Source organism: Chelonia mydas, chromosome 15 (genome assembly GCF_015237465.2).
Source record: "Chelonia mydas isolate rCheMyd1 chromosome 15, rCheMyd1.pri.v2, whole genome shotgun sequence".
Classification (NCBI taxonomy): domain Eukaryota; kingdom Metazoa; phylum Chordata; order Testudines; family Cheloniidae; genus Chelonia; species Chelonia mydas.
In genome coordinates, this window is record NC_057856.1 from 1012081 (window position 1) to 1027451 (window position 15371).

A 15371-nucleotide genomic window follows, 5' to 3' on the forward strand; every position below is an offset into this window, starting at 1 on the left:
AGGAGGGAGAGGCTATGTATTGTGCCCTAAAGAGTGGTCTCTGTTGGACTAGTGAGGGAATTTGATTACATGGCTGAGGATCTTCCACTTATAAAGCTTTGCCTTGAGTCTCAGATACTTAAATCTAAGCATTTTAAAGTTATCCTAGACTAATTTTAGCTGCCATGATAATACATGGTGGGGTGAAGTGGAGAGGTCATTTCTCAAATAGTCGTGACTTAAATCATAGTTTTGCAGATAAAAATCAACACCTTGATTGCACCCGTAAGTGAATAAGAATCCACTTATTAAGAATAAGAATCCAGTCTTAGGAGTTGGAAGATTCATGTAATATGCTGTCTGTGGATAACAAGCAGCCACATTCTGCACTTTAAAAAATATTTTATCAGAAAAATAAACCTCACTGTTTCTTGATCCATGTTAATCTTTAAAATGTACACAGTCAACTTAAATTTGGACCAGAATTTCTTTGGTTTAATAAAAAAACCCCAAAATCCAAAAGAAATATTTTCAATTAAAAAATAAACAAATATATCATTCTCTTGCAATGTTGGTAACAAACACTGAAGCACTAAGAACCTGAGAGTTAAATTCACTGTGAACAGTGAAACTGACTTCATTGATTTTCATTGTTCAAAGTGAGTGGCAAAAGTACACAAAGAACATAAATAGTGAAAAGTAAATTGGATTTTAAAACTATGTTCACTTTTAAGTATCTGAGGTGTTGCATAGGTAAAGAGAGTGTCAATTTAAAAATCATATATTGTAAAACAGTGACCCTTTAAAGTGACCTTCAGTATAAGCTTGGCGTTATGGCCAGACCTGCACTATTTTGCTGGTATTCTATTCCATGTAGCTGATATTGGTTTCCACAGCCTTGCTCTAAAATTAATATACACATTAATATACTACTAGCCATGGGTCAATAGGCATATGAAGGGTGGATCCCAACCGGTGAGGACCAGAGACTGTCCTCGTGAGAAGCCAGATCTTCAACTGCTGTGGTGAGCAGTGGGATTCTTACTAGAAGGGCTTGTAACATTTATCGGACACTTATAAACTGAGAGATACAAAGATGAGGATGGATGCAGTGCTTCAGCAACAAGATTCAGCATTTGACACCATAGTGAATAGCTCAGTTACCCTGCCACCATTTACTGGGAAATGGGAAAGGGGCTATGATTTCTACTGTGATGCTGTCCCTGGGCCCTAACTGTGGACTCTCTTTCATCTAACCCTTTGGCTGGTAGATGTCTGAAATCTAAGTCTTCCCTCCCTCCCTCACTTTCCTTTTTATCTGCCGACTCAGGTAGACAAGATGGCATGGGTCACCCTCTACTCATATTTGTGAAGTATTCTTCACAACCATAAGGGTTAGAAGCTTAATTTTTGTTTTGAAAGAAATGATAAATTCTAAACACATAGATGGTAGGCAGGTCCCAGCCATTCTCCAAAGAAAGTGGTTATTCAGACTTTGTCTGCCAAGGTGTTGTTCCTAGGCTGGGTATTTCCATACCAGCCTTTTGCTGGTAGGTTTCTGAAACTTGAGTTCCTCTTTCTGCCCTAGTCCTCCTGGCTGATGGAATGGAGAAGGGTGTTTTTTTATTTTTTTTTCCTTAAACCCCCTCCTCCTTTCTACACACTCCAGAGTTTCCTGTCTTATAGGGGAGAGGGTCTTCTGCTAGTCTAGCTCTTTATTTTCTTGTTGAGGACAATTTTAAAAAAAATGCTGGAAAAACATGCTGTACCTAAATAGGCTGGCCTGAATATGCATTATATGCCCATTATTGGCCAGCCAGCCGTATTTGCTCAAAGGTTTAGATCCATCAAGGGTAGCAGCATCCTCACCTTGTCAACCCCAATGAAGTGCTAACGTCATTTATATTAAGAAACCAGAAACATAGATGTGAATTATTCAACTTAAATTTTTCCTCTATATCAAAAGTGGTCTTTATTTATTTCTTTTTTGTTAAAAACATATGCAGTTATGTAGGGAAAGTAAAAATGGACAGATGTTTCCTTAGCTATCCTTTGCTGGACTTCTGCAATTCATGTTTCCTGTAAATTTCATAGTAATGTTTAACTACACATATAGCACATTCCCTAAATTCAGAATTACATGATAAATCATGGTTCTTAACCAGTGGGTTGTGACACCAAGGATGGCTATGAGCAGATTTCAGGGAGTCACGAACATCCTTCCTTTCTTTATTGCTAGGTGAGAGGGGAGTCCCAAAACGTATGGAAGGGACGGAGGTTCCAAATCTTTTCTGTTGTAACATGAAGGTCACAGAAAGGATAAAGTTGAGACCCACTGGACTTAATGTTCCACAAAAAGCTAATTTGATTTATTACATAGGGCTGTAAGAGCACTTGACAATATTTAATTGATAAATATTACAGTTTATCAAAGTTAAATAATTCAGTCAGTATCTTTAAAGTCTCTAAATGCATATTTACTTAGCCCTAATTGCTCAAGTAAATAATGGGTCTTCAAGAATCACTTAAAGTGAATCCATGAATGTAAATTTGAGTACATAAATATGCATTTTACAAAGGTGCCCTAAACACACTTTTTAAAAGTACCATTGGAAGGTTTGGAAACTTACATTAATTCCATTCCCACAGAAATTGGACAGACATACAAACTGTTTAAATAGTAAAGGTTTGATTAAGCTTTCTGAATCCAGGAAATTTAGATTTTACACTGATCCTCTGGTCAGTCTAAATTTCTGACTTTGTTAATTTAGCTCAGTTTACAGATGTTTGTATATTGGTACAGATTTCCCCTTTCTCCCTACTGTTGTCATAGGGTCCCTTGTATATTTGAATTGTTGACTGCTGGTAACTGTTTTGTTTTTTACCTGCAGTACCTACTGAACGTGTATTTTAGTTGAAGAATTCCACATTCAGATTTGTTGTTTAAAAATGATATAGTCAGTTTGTCACACTTGCATCTGAAAATATTGTACTTTTTCCCATTGCAAGTAAACTGTAAGATTACTGTAACTAAAAGAGATGGGAAAGAAAGAAAATCCACTTATTTTTCTTTTTTCAGTTTGCTTCCATTGTGCATTTTGTGTATAGTAAGTTTAACTAATGATGGAGCATGCCTTTCTTTCAGCCTGCAAGAGGGTGTTTACCAGTGATAGCAGCAGCAGAGTTTAAACTGAAGCTGTAGTGACAGGTAAGCCGCAGGCAGCTTTGTGCACAGAGAGAAAAGAAAACTGGTTAGCCCTAGCACAATTAACTTGAGCTGGTGTTGCTCTCAGATCTGCCTTAAAGATCTTTCAAACACAAGCAGAGGAGCAGAAAAACTGTGTATAACAGGGTTAAAAAAATAATTAGGACAGTGTTTAAAGAGTGCTATATCAGAAAAAAAAAAAAAAAGTTGACACTGTGTCTTTATGAAAAACTTTTCCTTGTACGCTTATATATGACACGGTCACATGCATACATTTCTGTTTAAAGGAGATAACAGATACCTATGGTTAAAAGAAATGTTCCTGCAGCGCTTTTAGAATTGAAGCAGGTCAAGCAACTGATGATGGACTCTTGGCCTTTTTATTGTAAGCTCACAAAAGCTTATGCTCAGATAAATTTGTTAGTCTCTAAGGTGCCGCAAGTACTCCTTTTCTTCTTACTATGGAGCAGGTATTTGGACTGATTTCTAGCAAACAGAACTGTCTTAGGGATCTTAATAGAACCAGCCTGTTGCTTGGTTAATTTCCAAAATGCAAAATTTAACTACTAAGTTAATCAGGCTAGTAGATGCTCTTGTGATTTCACACTTACTGGCTGTTTGTACCAACTTTTTCCCTGTGAAAGTGACTCTTGACTAATGCAAGGGAAGAGAGAATTTTTGTTTTTAAATTTTATGAAAAGAGAATCCAAATTTGTTTTCATTTCTTAGCTCTTGACTGTTTTTCATCCAGCTTTCTTGTCTGTACATTTTGACTAAAACGATGTAAATGCACAGTAGTATGTAAATACTTTGTAGTGGCTTTGTCCAGGCCAAGCATACTTTTTCATCTATGCTTACATACAGTGGCAACCTTTTCTTTCTGTTATGGTCCTTGTTCCAGTTAGATGCCTTTGTCATCCCCAAGTTGCATTACTGAAATGTGCTGTTGATGGGGCTGGCTGTACCTGAAGACAACCTAGAAGATTTTGCTCTTACAAAAGACAGCTCTGTACTTTCGTAACCGTTCCATGCAGGGAGCAGGAGGTCTATGGATTGTGCTGGCATCCAATTTGTTTCTGAGTGTAATTCAGGATGTTGATCTTGAACTATAAATCCTGCTATGGTTTGGGTATTGGGGTGCAGATCCTCAGCTGGTATAAGTGAATTTATACCAGCTGAGTGTCTGCACCGGGTACCTGAAATACTGCCCTTCTCTCTCCTTGTTTTATCTTGACATTTTGCAGCAGTTGTCATACTCAAAGTACCTGTCCGCAGATTTGTACTACACAGAGTGATAGGGCAGGACATTCTTAGTAGTGGACCTTCAGTTGTGGAACTTCTCTTTCACTAAGCAGCACCGCAGTCTGACACAGCCAGCTTAATTTTCAGGTCATGCTCAACTGTTTGTTCAAGCTTCTTCAGGGAAGTGTTGAGAAAGTATTCTTTAATTTGATCGATGGTACAAGTTTTCACAGAAGTCCACTACGAAAATTAATTAGAAAAATAGTAAGGAAAATACTACACTAGGAAAGTGCAGTAATGAATTTCATTATCCTAGAAAATATTTTTACAGTATTTCTTAGCATGTCTGAATATTTAAAAACTAGCAGTATTAGTTCCCACTTTAAAAAGAGATCAGATTGTTTCATTTCATTAAGAGGGCCAGAGTTGGTAAATCAAGATATTATTAGTTCTTAGAGGAAGCTTTTCCTTACTGGAAACCTGGCTGTGTCCTTATTTAAAAAGAATAATTAGAATGTGCTAGAAGAGGACTCAAAATACATACTTCTATTGTGTATACATCATGAGTTATAGGGTGATTACTTACTTCACAGTTTGTAGAACAGCTCTAGGAAGCTGAGTTACTTTGAGCACTGGATGTCCCTACCAGTAACTTTGACTGTACAATTAAATTATTATGCATCTTCTGTAAATACCCTTGCGATGTTTTAGCATGTTATTTATTGATCAACTTATAGGTGCAATGTACCATGCAAACACACTAAACAAATTGCAAGGATTCACTAAATCTTAACAGTTAGACCCTTTTTGAAATTAGAAAGGGACAGTGCAAGCAACATCCAGAGTGATTGACAGCTTTATAAAGTGCCGGTGCTTAGTCAGTCACATCGCTTGAAATGATTAACATTTCTGACCCTCTAATTTAGAAGAGTGTGCCTTATCCATTGAGTAAAGTAAGTAATAGACTGAGATTGTACCACTGTAAAAATGGGTGCCAAAATGGGAGCTATGGGTTGTTCAGCATTTGTGAAAATCAGGCCACTTATTTAGGTGCCTGAATATGCATTTGTAAGCCCCTTACTGTAGGCATCCATTTTTTAAAAACTTGGCCTAAGCCCATCCTCCTAAAAATAGCTTTATGAGGAAAGCTCCTACAGGCAACCTAGGACTAGGTACTGACAAAGTCCAGAGGACTCCTCAGAACAAAGTGGCTTCAGGGGCCCAGAATTCTTAATTTAGTTCATTTTCAGATGTATCATATTGGGTTACTTTAGTCCCACTTCTGTGCTGCAGTGGGTTCAAGTGAAATAAAAGCTACAGGAAGTCTGCTCTGGTGTGCGCTGCATGCTGCTACTGCAGAGAGAAGCATTTTAGTAAATCTCTCTGTTCAGTTCACAGAACAGAAGAGGACACAGAGTGGTATTGGAGAGATGGAAAAGACAGTTACTTGTGGGCCTGCAGGTAGCAAGCTGTTCCTCCCCGATCCTCCTCTATAGGTTGATCATCTTTTTAGAGAGAGAAGGTGAGACACCGTGGTTGGGGGCAGAGATGGCACAGGGAACTACTTTGGTGGGGAATGAGGGAGGTTGGTGGAGAAGTGGGAAGAAAAAGGGGTATCTTCTTTCCTCTCTGCCTTCCTTCCCCTCTCAGAATGCAAATCTGGGACACTTCACAGTAAAGGTCAGGGTGGGAGAAAGTGTTTGTTCCTCTTTCCACTCCTTTACTTTTCTCTCATACTTTTACCCCTCTCCCTTCATCTTAGCTGTACCCGGCTTTGTCTCTTAATTGTTTCTGTCGGTACCTCCCCCGTCCCCCCACCAATCACCAATTGACTCCAGTTGCCCCTATTTAACCCATCCTATCCTCTTCTCACCTTAGAGCCTTCCCAAGCCCCTTCAGTTCCCTCCAACCTAATCGCCATCTGCTCAAAAACGTCCCCCAATTTATATACCTATACACTAAGATCAGATCCCCTCTTCTCCTGTCTACAGCTTAGAACTACCCACACAGCTCTGAAACTTTTCCTACCTGACATCCCCAGGCACAGAATGCCAGCACAGTGTGAAGGGAGCAGAGAGGGAAAACACAGACTAGAGGACAAGGGAAAAGGAGAAATAACAGAATAGATTAATAAAGAGTAAATTAGACCTCCAATGCCCTGTGGATATGCAGTTCGTGTCAGGGAAATTATATCCGACTTTGTACACAAATGCTCACATTTACAATACAATATTCTGTTGGCTTTTAAAATGTTGGATGAATGAAAACAGCAAATCAGAAGAGAGGATGTGAAATTTCAGAGGGGAAGTGAATTGGGTGGATTTGATTTAAATCAAATTGAAGTCAGGAAGACTCTATTTAATCATGGTTTTCTACATAAAAGTGCATTCTTGTTGTTTTTTATAACCATAATACATATTCTTCACAACTCAGAAATAGATGTAGGTTTCATTTTTAGAAGGTACACACTATACACTTTTAAACAGATTTATTCTGAAAACTTTTCAGATTAGTTTTACAGCTATATCAAAAAATGAATGATTGTTTGGTTATTTCATTTACCAAAGGTAATTGAAGCAGATATTTATGAAGTGAGTGGGAGGTGAACTATCTTCAATTCAACAGGTTAATCATTAATGTTTGGAGGATTTTCTTGCCATGCTGTATTAAGAGGAGAACATCACCAGACAGACAAATAAAACAGGTTTCAGAGTAACAGCCGTGTTAGTCTGTATTTGCAAAAAGAAAAGGAGTACTTGTGGCACCTTAGAGACTAACCAATTTATTTGAGCATAAGCTTTCGTGAGCTACAGCTCACTTCATCGATGCATCCGATGAAGTGAGTTGTAGCTCACGAAAGCTTATGCTCAAATAAATTGGTTAGTCTCTAAGGTACCACAAGTACTCCTTTTCTTTTTACAAATAAAACAGTTTAACTAAAACAACAACGTTAAGTAGTCTGGATTTTTTTATTCAACAGCAAACATGATATTTTAGCAAAAAAAGCATATGTCCCTCCCTTCTCACATTTTTCTCCAGACTTCTTCTCCTTGTCCAGTTCTGTTCCACCCCCCCGGAATCTTCTATTCATTGATCTTTTTGAAACTTTGTACTTTTAGAGAGAGGTAAGGGATTGACTCTGTGTACACAAATTTGCATGGGGACAATAGAGTTGAGGTCTTATTTCTCCCCTCTATATATTTATTTAAAAACATTTTTACTGTTAACAAGCATGTTGCCTCTGGAGACACAAATCCACAGTTCGAGAACTGCAAAACTAAGTATCTCTGATGGCATCTTTTAGACGGAGCACTGAGTCCCATTTGGTAGATAGAAAGATTAACCTGTATAATCTATAGAGAAGCCTGTGGAACCCCGTAAGACTGGGTCCCTAATCCATGACACTCATTTACAAAACTTTTCTTAAACATGACATGAATATATTGTTTCATACTATAGAATTTATAATCCCTATTCCATGATGAGATGTCTTTGAGCTATAATGTATCTTAATTAAAACTGTCTGTAGATGGGTTTTTTCCCTCAAAGCATTTTATAAAAAAAAATCCTATTTAAATAAAAAAAAATCATTGATTTGTATTCACCCTGGAAGTGAAGGATTCTTCCATTTTTCTGCCCTAATGGAAGCTTGAAGGTATTGGGGTGTCTTTCCCCAGTGTTGAGGAGGATGCAGGAGAATCCTGGTACACGGGGTCTTAACTCGAAATAGAGATTTTTCTCTAAAATATCAAAGTAAAGTGGATCTTAGTGTAATCCCATTTAAGGTTGAAATAATTGTTTATCATGTGATTATTTGTAGGAAATAATAAATTTGGAAAAAGTATAGATCCCTTCTAATGCAGGATTCTGCCTTTGCTCTCCCTTTCCATTGCAATGGTAAATTTCAAACTGCATCTAGCTGTTAGGTAATATGATAGTAGTGGTCTGGGCTGTGCTTTTGTCTGACTCTTCTCTCATTTGAATCTTTTCTTGCTGCCTGAGACTTGAGAATTTTCTCCATTGGCAGTTGCTTCTGAATTCCATTTCTTAGGGGGATGTGAGAGGTAATCTCAAATTTCAACCAGCGTGCAAAGATAAATGAAGATAATCAGATTAATCAAATGACATTTTTCTAAAATGTGGATTAATGCCCAACCCTAACTAGGGATTGGGGGGAGTGAAGGAAACTATCATATCCCCATTTTCACAGAGTTCTACAGAGAGCCAAATCAGTCACCACTAATGCTTTGAGATTAGCAATGCCTGGATTTAATCTTGAGTAACTGTTGAGAGGGACTTCACCAAAAGAAAAGCTGGATGAGCAAGCATTTTAGAGAGGTGTTTAAGAAAAAGCAGAAAGCCTACAAAGAGTGGAAGATGGGAGGGATTAGCAAGGTAGCTTTCCTTGCTAATCCCTATTGAGGTCAGAACTTGTAGGGATAAAGTGAGAGGCCAAAAGCCATGTAGAGTTGGACCTTGCAGAGGGAATTAAAACCAATAGTAAAAAGTTCTATAGCCATATAAATAAGAAGAAAACAAAGAAAGAAGAAGTGGGACCACTAAACACTGAGGATGGAGAGGAGGTTAAGGATAATCTAGGCATGGCCCAATATCTAAACAAATACTTTGCCTCAGTGTTTAATGAGGAGCTTAGGGATAATGTAGGATGACAAATGGGAAGGAGGATATGGAGGTAAATATTACCACATCCGAGGTAGAAACCAAACTTGAACATCTTAATGGGACTAAATCGGGGGGCCCAGGTAATCTTCATCTGAGAATATTAAAGCCCATTAGCAAACATTTTTAATGAATCTGTAAACTCAGGGGTTGTACCGTATGACTGGAGAATTGACAACATAGATCTTATTTTTAAGAAGGGGGGGCGGGGAAGCGATCTGGGTAACTACAGGCCTGTTAGTTTGACATCTGTAGTATGCAAGGTCTTGGAAAAAATTTTGAAGGAGAAAGTTAAGGACATTGAGGTCAATGGTAATTGGGACAAAATACAATGGTTTTACAAAAGGAAGATTGTGTCAAACCAACCTGATCTCCTTCTTTGAGAAGGTAACAGATATATATATATATATATTTTTTAGACAAAGAAAACGCAGTGGATCTAATTTACCTTGATTTCAGTAAGCCATTTGATACAGTTCCACCTGGGGAATTATTAGCTAAATTGGAAAAGATGGGGATCAGTATGAAAATTGAAAGGTGGATAAGGAACTGGTTAAAGGGGTAACTACAACAGGTCATACTGAAAGCTGAACTGGAAGGAGGTTACTAGTGGAGTTCCTCAGGGATCGGTTTTGGGACCAATCTTCTTTAATCTTTTTATTACTGACCTTGGCACAAAGCTGGACTCTGCTAATAAAGTTTGAGGATGACACAAAACTGGGAGGTATTGCCAATACAGAGAAGGACCGGGATATCATACAGGAAGATCTGGATGACCTTGTAAACTGGAGTAATAGTGATAGGATGAAATTTAATAGTGAAAAGTGCAAGGTCATGCATTTAGGGATTAATAACAAGAATTTCTATTATAAACTGGGGACACGTTACGTGGAAGTAACAGAGAAGGAGGAGGACCTCAGAGTACTGGTCGGTCACGGGATGACGGTGAGCCGTTAAAAAAGCAAATGCGGTCTTGGGATGCATCAGGCGAGGTATTTCCAGTAGAGATAAGGAGGTGTTAGTACTGTTATACAAGGCACTGGTGAGACCTCATCTGGAATATTATATGCAGTTCTGGTCTCCGATGTTTAAGAAAGATGAATTCAAACTGGAACAGATACAGAAAAGGGCTACTAGGATGATCTGAGGAATAGAAAACCTGTCTTAGAATCATAGAATCATAGAATATCAGGGTTCGAAGGGACCTCAGAAGGTCATCTAGTCCAACCCCCTGCTCGAAGCAGGACCAAGTCCCAGTTAAATCATCCCAGCCAGGGCTTTGTCAAGCCTGACCTTAAAAACCTCTAAGGAAGGAGATTCTACCACCTCCCTAGGTAACGCATTCCAGTGTTTCACCACCCTCTTAGTGAAAAAGTTTTTCCTAATATCCAATCTAAACCTCCCCCACTGCAACTTGAGACCATTACTCCTCGTTCTGTCATCTGCTACCACTGAGAACAGTCTAGAGCCATCCTCTTTGGAACCCCCTTTCAGGTAGTTGAAAGCAGCTATCAAATCCCCCCTCATTCTTCTCTTCTGTAGACTAAACAATCCCAGCTCCCTCAGCCTCTCCTCATAAGTCATGTGTTCTAGACCCCTAATCATTTTTGTTGCCCTTCGCTAGACTCTCTCCAATTTATCCACATCCTTCTTGTAGTGTGGGGCCCAAAACTGGACACAGTACTCCAGATGAGGCCTCACCAATGTCGAATAGAGGGGAACGATCACGTCCCTCGATCTGCTCGCTATGCCCCTACTTATACATCCCAAAATGCCATTGGCCTTCTTGGCAACAAGGGCACACTGCTGACTCATATCCAGCTTGTCGTCCACTGTCACCCCTAGATCCTTTTCCGCAGAACTGCTGCCTAGCCATTCAGTCCCTAGTCTGTAGCGGTGCATTGGATTCTTCCGTCCTCAGTGCAGGACCCTGCACTTACCCTTATTGAACCTCATCAGATTTCTTTTGGCCCAATCCTCCAATTTGTCTAGGTCCTTCTGTATCCTATCCCTCCCCTCCAGCGTATCTACCACTCCTCCCAGTTTAGTATCATCCGCAAATTTGCTGAGAGTGCAATCCACACCATCCTCCAGATCATTTATGAAGATATTGAACAAAACCGGCCCCAGGACCGACCCCTGGGGCACTCCACTTGACACCGGCTGCCAACTAGACATGGAGCCATTGATCACTACCCGTTGAGCCCGACAATCTAGCCAACTTTCTACCCACCTTATAGTGCATTCATCCAGCCCATACTTCCTTAACTTGCTGACAAGAATACTGTGGGAAACCGTGTCAAAAGCTTTGCTAAAGTCAAGAAACAATACATCCACTGCTTTCCCTTCAGCCACAGAACCAGTAATCTCATCATAAAAGGCGATTAGATTAGTCAGGCATGACCTTCCCTTGGTGAATCCATGCTGGCTGTTCCTGATCACTTTCCTCTCATGCAAGTGCTTCAGGATTGATTCTTTGAGGACCTGCTCCATGATTTTTCCAGGGAGTGAGGTGAGGCTGACTGGCCTGTAGTTCCCAGGATCCTCCTTCTTCCCTTTTTAAAGATTGGCACTACATTAGCCTTTTTCCAGTCATCTGGGACTTCCCCCGTTCGCCACGAGTTTTCAAAGATAATGGCCAAGGGCTCTGCAATCACAGCCGCCAATTCCTTCAGCACTCTCGGATGCAACTCGTCCGGCCCCATGGACTTGTGCACGTCCAGCTTTTCTAAATAGTCCCTAACCACCTCTGTCTCCACAGAGGGCTGGCCATCTCTTCCCCATTTTGTGATGCCCAGCGCAGCAGTCTGGGAGCTGACCTTGTTAGTGAAGACAGAGGCAAAAAAAAGCATTGAGTACATTAGCTTTTTCCACATCCTCTGTCACTAGGTTGCCTCTCTCATTCAGTAAGGGGCCCACACTTTCCTTGACTTTCTTCTTGTTGCCTAACATACCTGAAGAAACCCTTCTTGTTACTCTTGACATCTCTTGCTAGCTGCGGCTCCAGGTGCGATTTGGCCCCTCCTGATATCATTCCTACATGCTCCGAGCAATATTTTTATACTCTTCCCTGGTCATAGTGTCCAACCTTCCACTTCTTGTAAGCTTCTTTTTTATGTTTAAGATCCGCTAGGATTTCATCGTTAAGCCAAGCTGGGTCGCCTGCCATATTTACTATTCTTTCGACTCATCGGGATGGTCTTGTCCCTGTAACCTCAACAGGGATTCCTTGAAATACAGCCAGCTCTCCCTGACTCCCTTTTCCCCTTCATGTTAGTCCCCCAGGGGGATCCTACCCATCCGTTCCCTGAGGGAGTCGAAGTCTGCTTTCCTGAAGTCCAGGGTCCGTATCCTCTGGCTTACCTTTCTTCCCTGCGTCAGGATCCTGAACTCAACCAAACTCATGGTCACTGCCTCCCAGATTCCCATCCACTTTTGCTTTCCCCCACTAATTCTACCCGGTGTTGTGAGCAGGAGGTCAAGAAAAGCGCCCCCCCTAGTTGGCTCCTCTAGCACTTGCGCCAGGAAAATTGTCCCCTACGCTTTCCAAAAACTTCCTGGATTGTCTATGCACCGCTGTGTTGCTCTCCCAGCAGATATCAGGAAAATTAAAGTCACCCATGAGAATCAGGGCATGCGATCTAGTAGCTTCCGTGAGCTGCCGGAAGAAAGCCTCATCTACCTCATCCCCCTGGTCCGGTGGTCTATAGCAGACTCCCACCACTACATCACTCTTGTTGCACACACTTCTAAACTTAATCCAGAGACACTCAGGTTTTTCTACAGTTTCGTACCGGAGCTCTGAGCAGTCATACTGCTCCCTTACATACAGTGCTACTCCCCCACCTTTTCTGCCCTGCCTGTCCTTCCTGAACAGTTTATAACCATCCATGACAGTACTCCAGTCATGTGAGTTTCCCACCAAGTCTCTGTTATTCCGATCACGTCATAGTTCCTTGACATCACCAGGACCTCCAGTTCTCCCTGCTTGTTTCCAAGGCTTTGTGCATTCGTATATAAGCACTTGAGATAACCTGTTGATCGCCCCTCATTCCCAGTATGAGGCAGGAGCCCTCCCCTCACAGACATTCCTGCCTGTGCTTCCTCCCGGTATCCCGCTTTCCCACTTACCTCAGGGCTTTGGTCTCCTTCCCCCAGTGAACCTAGTTTAAAGCCCTCCTCACTAGGTTAGCCAGCCTGCTGGCAAAGATGCTCTTCCCTCTCTTCGTAAGGTGGAGCCCGTCTCTGCCCAGCACTCCTCCTTCATGGAACACCATCCCATGGTCAAAGAATCCAAAGCCTTCTCTCCGACACCAGCTGCGTAGCCATTCATTGACTTCCACGATTCGACGGTCCCTACCCAGGCCTTTTCCTTCCACAGGGAGGATGGACGAGAACACCACTTGCGCCTCCAACTCCTTTATCCTTCTTCCCAGAGCCACGTAGTCCGCAGTGGTCTGCTCAAGGTCATTCTTGGCAGTATCATTGGTGCCCACGTGGAGAAGCAGGAAGGGGTAGCAATCCGAGGGCTTGATGAGTCTCGGCAGTCTCTCCGTCACATTGCGAATCTTAGCCCCTGGCAAGCAGCAGACTTCTCGGTTTTCCCGGTCAGGGCGGCAGATAGATGACTCAGTCCCCCGGAGGAGAGAGTCCCGGACCACCACCACCCGCCTCCTCCTCTTGGGAGTGGTGGTCGTGGAACCCCCAACCTCAGGACATGGCATCTCATGCCTTCCAACCAGCGGAGTCTCCTTCTGCTTTCTCCCCCCAGGCATATCATCTGGTCCACTCTCCGCAATGGTACCTGTGGAGAGAACATGAAAGCGGTTAGTTACCTGTGTCTGTGTTACTGGAACCCGGACATTCCGCTTTCTTCCTCTGGAGGTCACATGTTGCCAAGCTTCTTCACTGGCCTCTTGGCTCCTCTGTGCAACCTGCTCTATATCTTTAGAGCTTTGTGCCCCTAGAAGCATATCCTGAGTTTTGTCCAGAAAATCCTCAGTTTCTCGTATGCAACGCAGGGTCGTTATCTGTTGCTCCAGACCTTCAATCTTCTCTTCCAATATGGAGACCAGCTTGCACTTTGTACAGACAAAGTCGCTTCTGTCCTGTGGAAGAAAGACAAACATGGCACATCCAGTGCAGGTCACAACAGCTGAACCCCCCCCTTCCATATCACCTACCTACTATGAGCTTCCTCAGAGCAGTTGGCAAGATGTAAGCCTCACTGGGCTCACTCCAGGCTAACTCCCAGGCAAACTCCTGCTGTGAGCTGCTCTGCTGTCCCCCGCCGCTCAGCTGGTTCGCCGCCGCTCAGCTGGTTCGCCGCCGCTCAGCTGGTTCGCGAAGCTCTGGCTCCTGTCTTCTGAAAGGAGACTCAAAGAGCTTGGCTTGTTTAGCCTAATCAAAAGAAGGCTGAGAGGAAATATGATTGCTCTCTCTAAATATATCAGAGGCGTAAATACCACGGATGGAGTAGAATTATTTAAGCTCAGTATCAATGTGGACACAAGAACAAATGGATATAAATTGGCCATCAGGAAGTTTAGACTTGAAATTAGATGAAGGTTTCTAACCATCAGAGGAGTGAAGTTCTGGAACAGCCTTCCAAGGGAAGCAGTGGGGGCAAAAGACATACCTGGCTTCAAGACTAAAGCTTGATAAGTTTATGGAAGGGATGATATGATGGGATAGACTAATTTTGGCAATTAATTGATCTTCAACTATTAGCAGTGGATATGCCCAATGGCCTGTGATGAGATGTTAGATGGGGTGGGATCTGAGTTACTACAGAGAATTCTTTCCTGGGTGCCTGGCTGGTAAGTCTTGCCCACATGCTCAGGGTTTTGCTGATCGCCCTATTTGGGGTCGGGAAGGAATTTTCCTCCAGGGCGGATTAGCAGAGGCCCTGGGGGTTTTTCACCTTCCTCTGCAGCGTGGGGCACTGGTCAGTTGCTGGAGAATTCTCTGCACCTTGAAGTCTTTAAACCATGATTTGAGGACTTCAATAGCTCAGACATAAGTTAGGGGTTTGTTACAGGAGTGGGTGGATGAGATTTTGTGGCCTGCGTAGTTCAGGAGGTCAGACTAGACTATCATAATGGTCCCTTCTGACCTTAAAGTCTATGATTCTATGATAAAACCTTGTAAAAGCTCTTGAATTTGTAGACCTAAAATATATATTTTTTTTTCTTGGTGAAGCTGCTCATCTAGGGAATTTTGTAGAAAGGCAGGAATCCAAGTGAAGTAAAAGGCTCTTTAGGTA

The 15371-nt window shown here is 41.8% G+C and overlaps 1 protein-coding gene across 8 annotated transcripts in view; it reads left to right on the forward strand.

Annotated features, from left to right (window-relative positions):
• MTMR3 (myotubularin related protein 3) overlaps nt 1-15371 on the forward strand; it is a 254003-nt gene that overhangs the window by 59944 nt on the left and 178688 nt on the right. Inside the window, exon 2 of one of the 8 annotated variants that reach the window (XM_043529927.1) lies at nt 3125-3187. The exons of the other annotated variants lie outside the window; for them this stretch is intronic. The gene's annotated coding sequence lies outside the window, so the exon portion shown is untranslated. The remainder of the gene's footprint in view (nt 1-3124; nt 3188-15371) is intronic. 8 annotated transcript variants of the gene reach the window in all.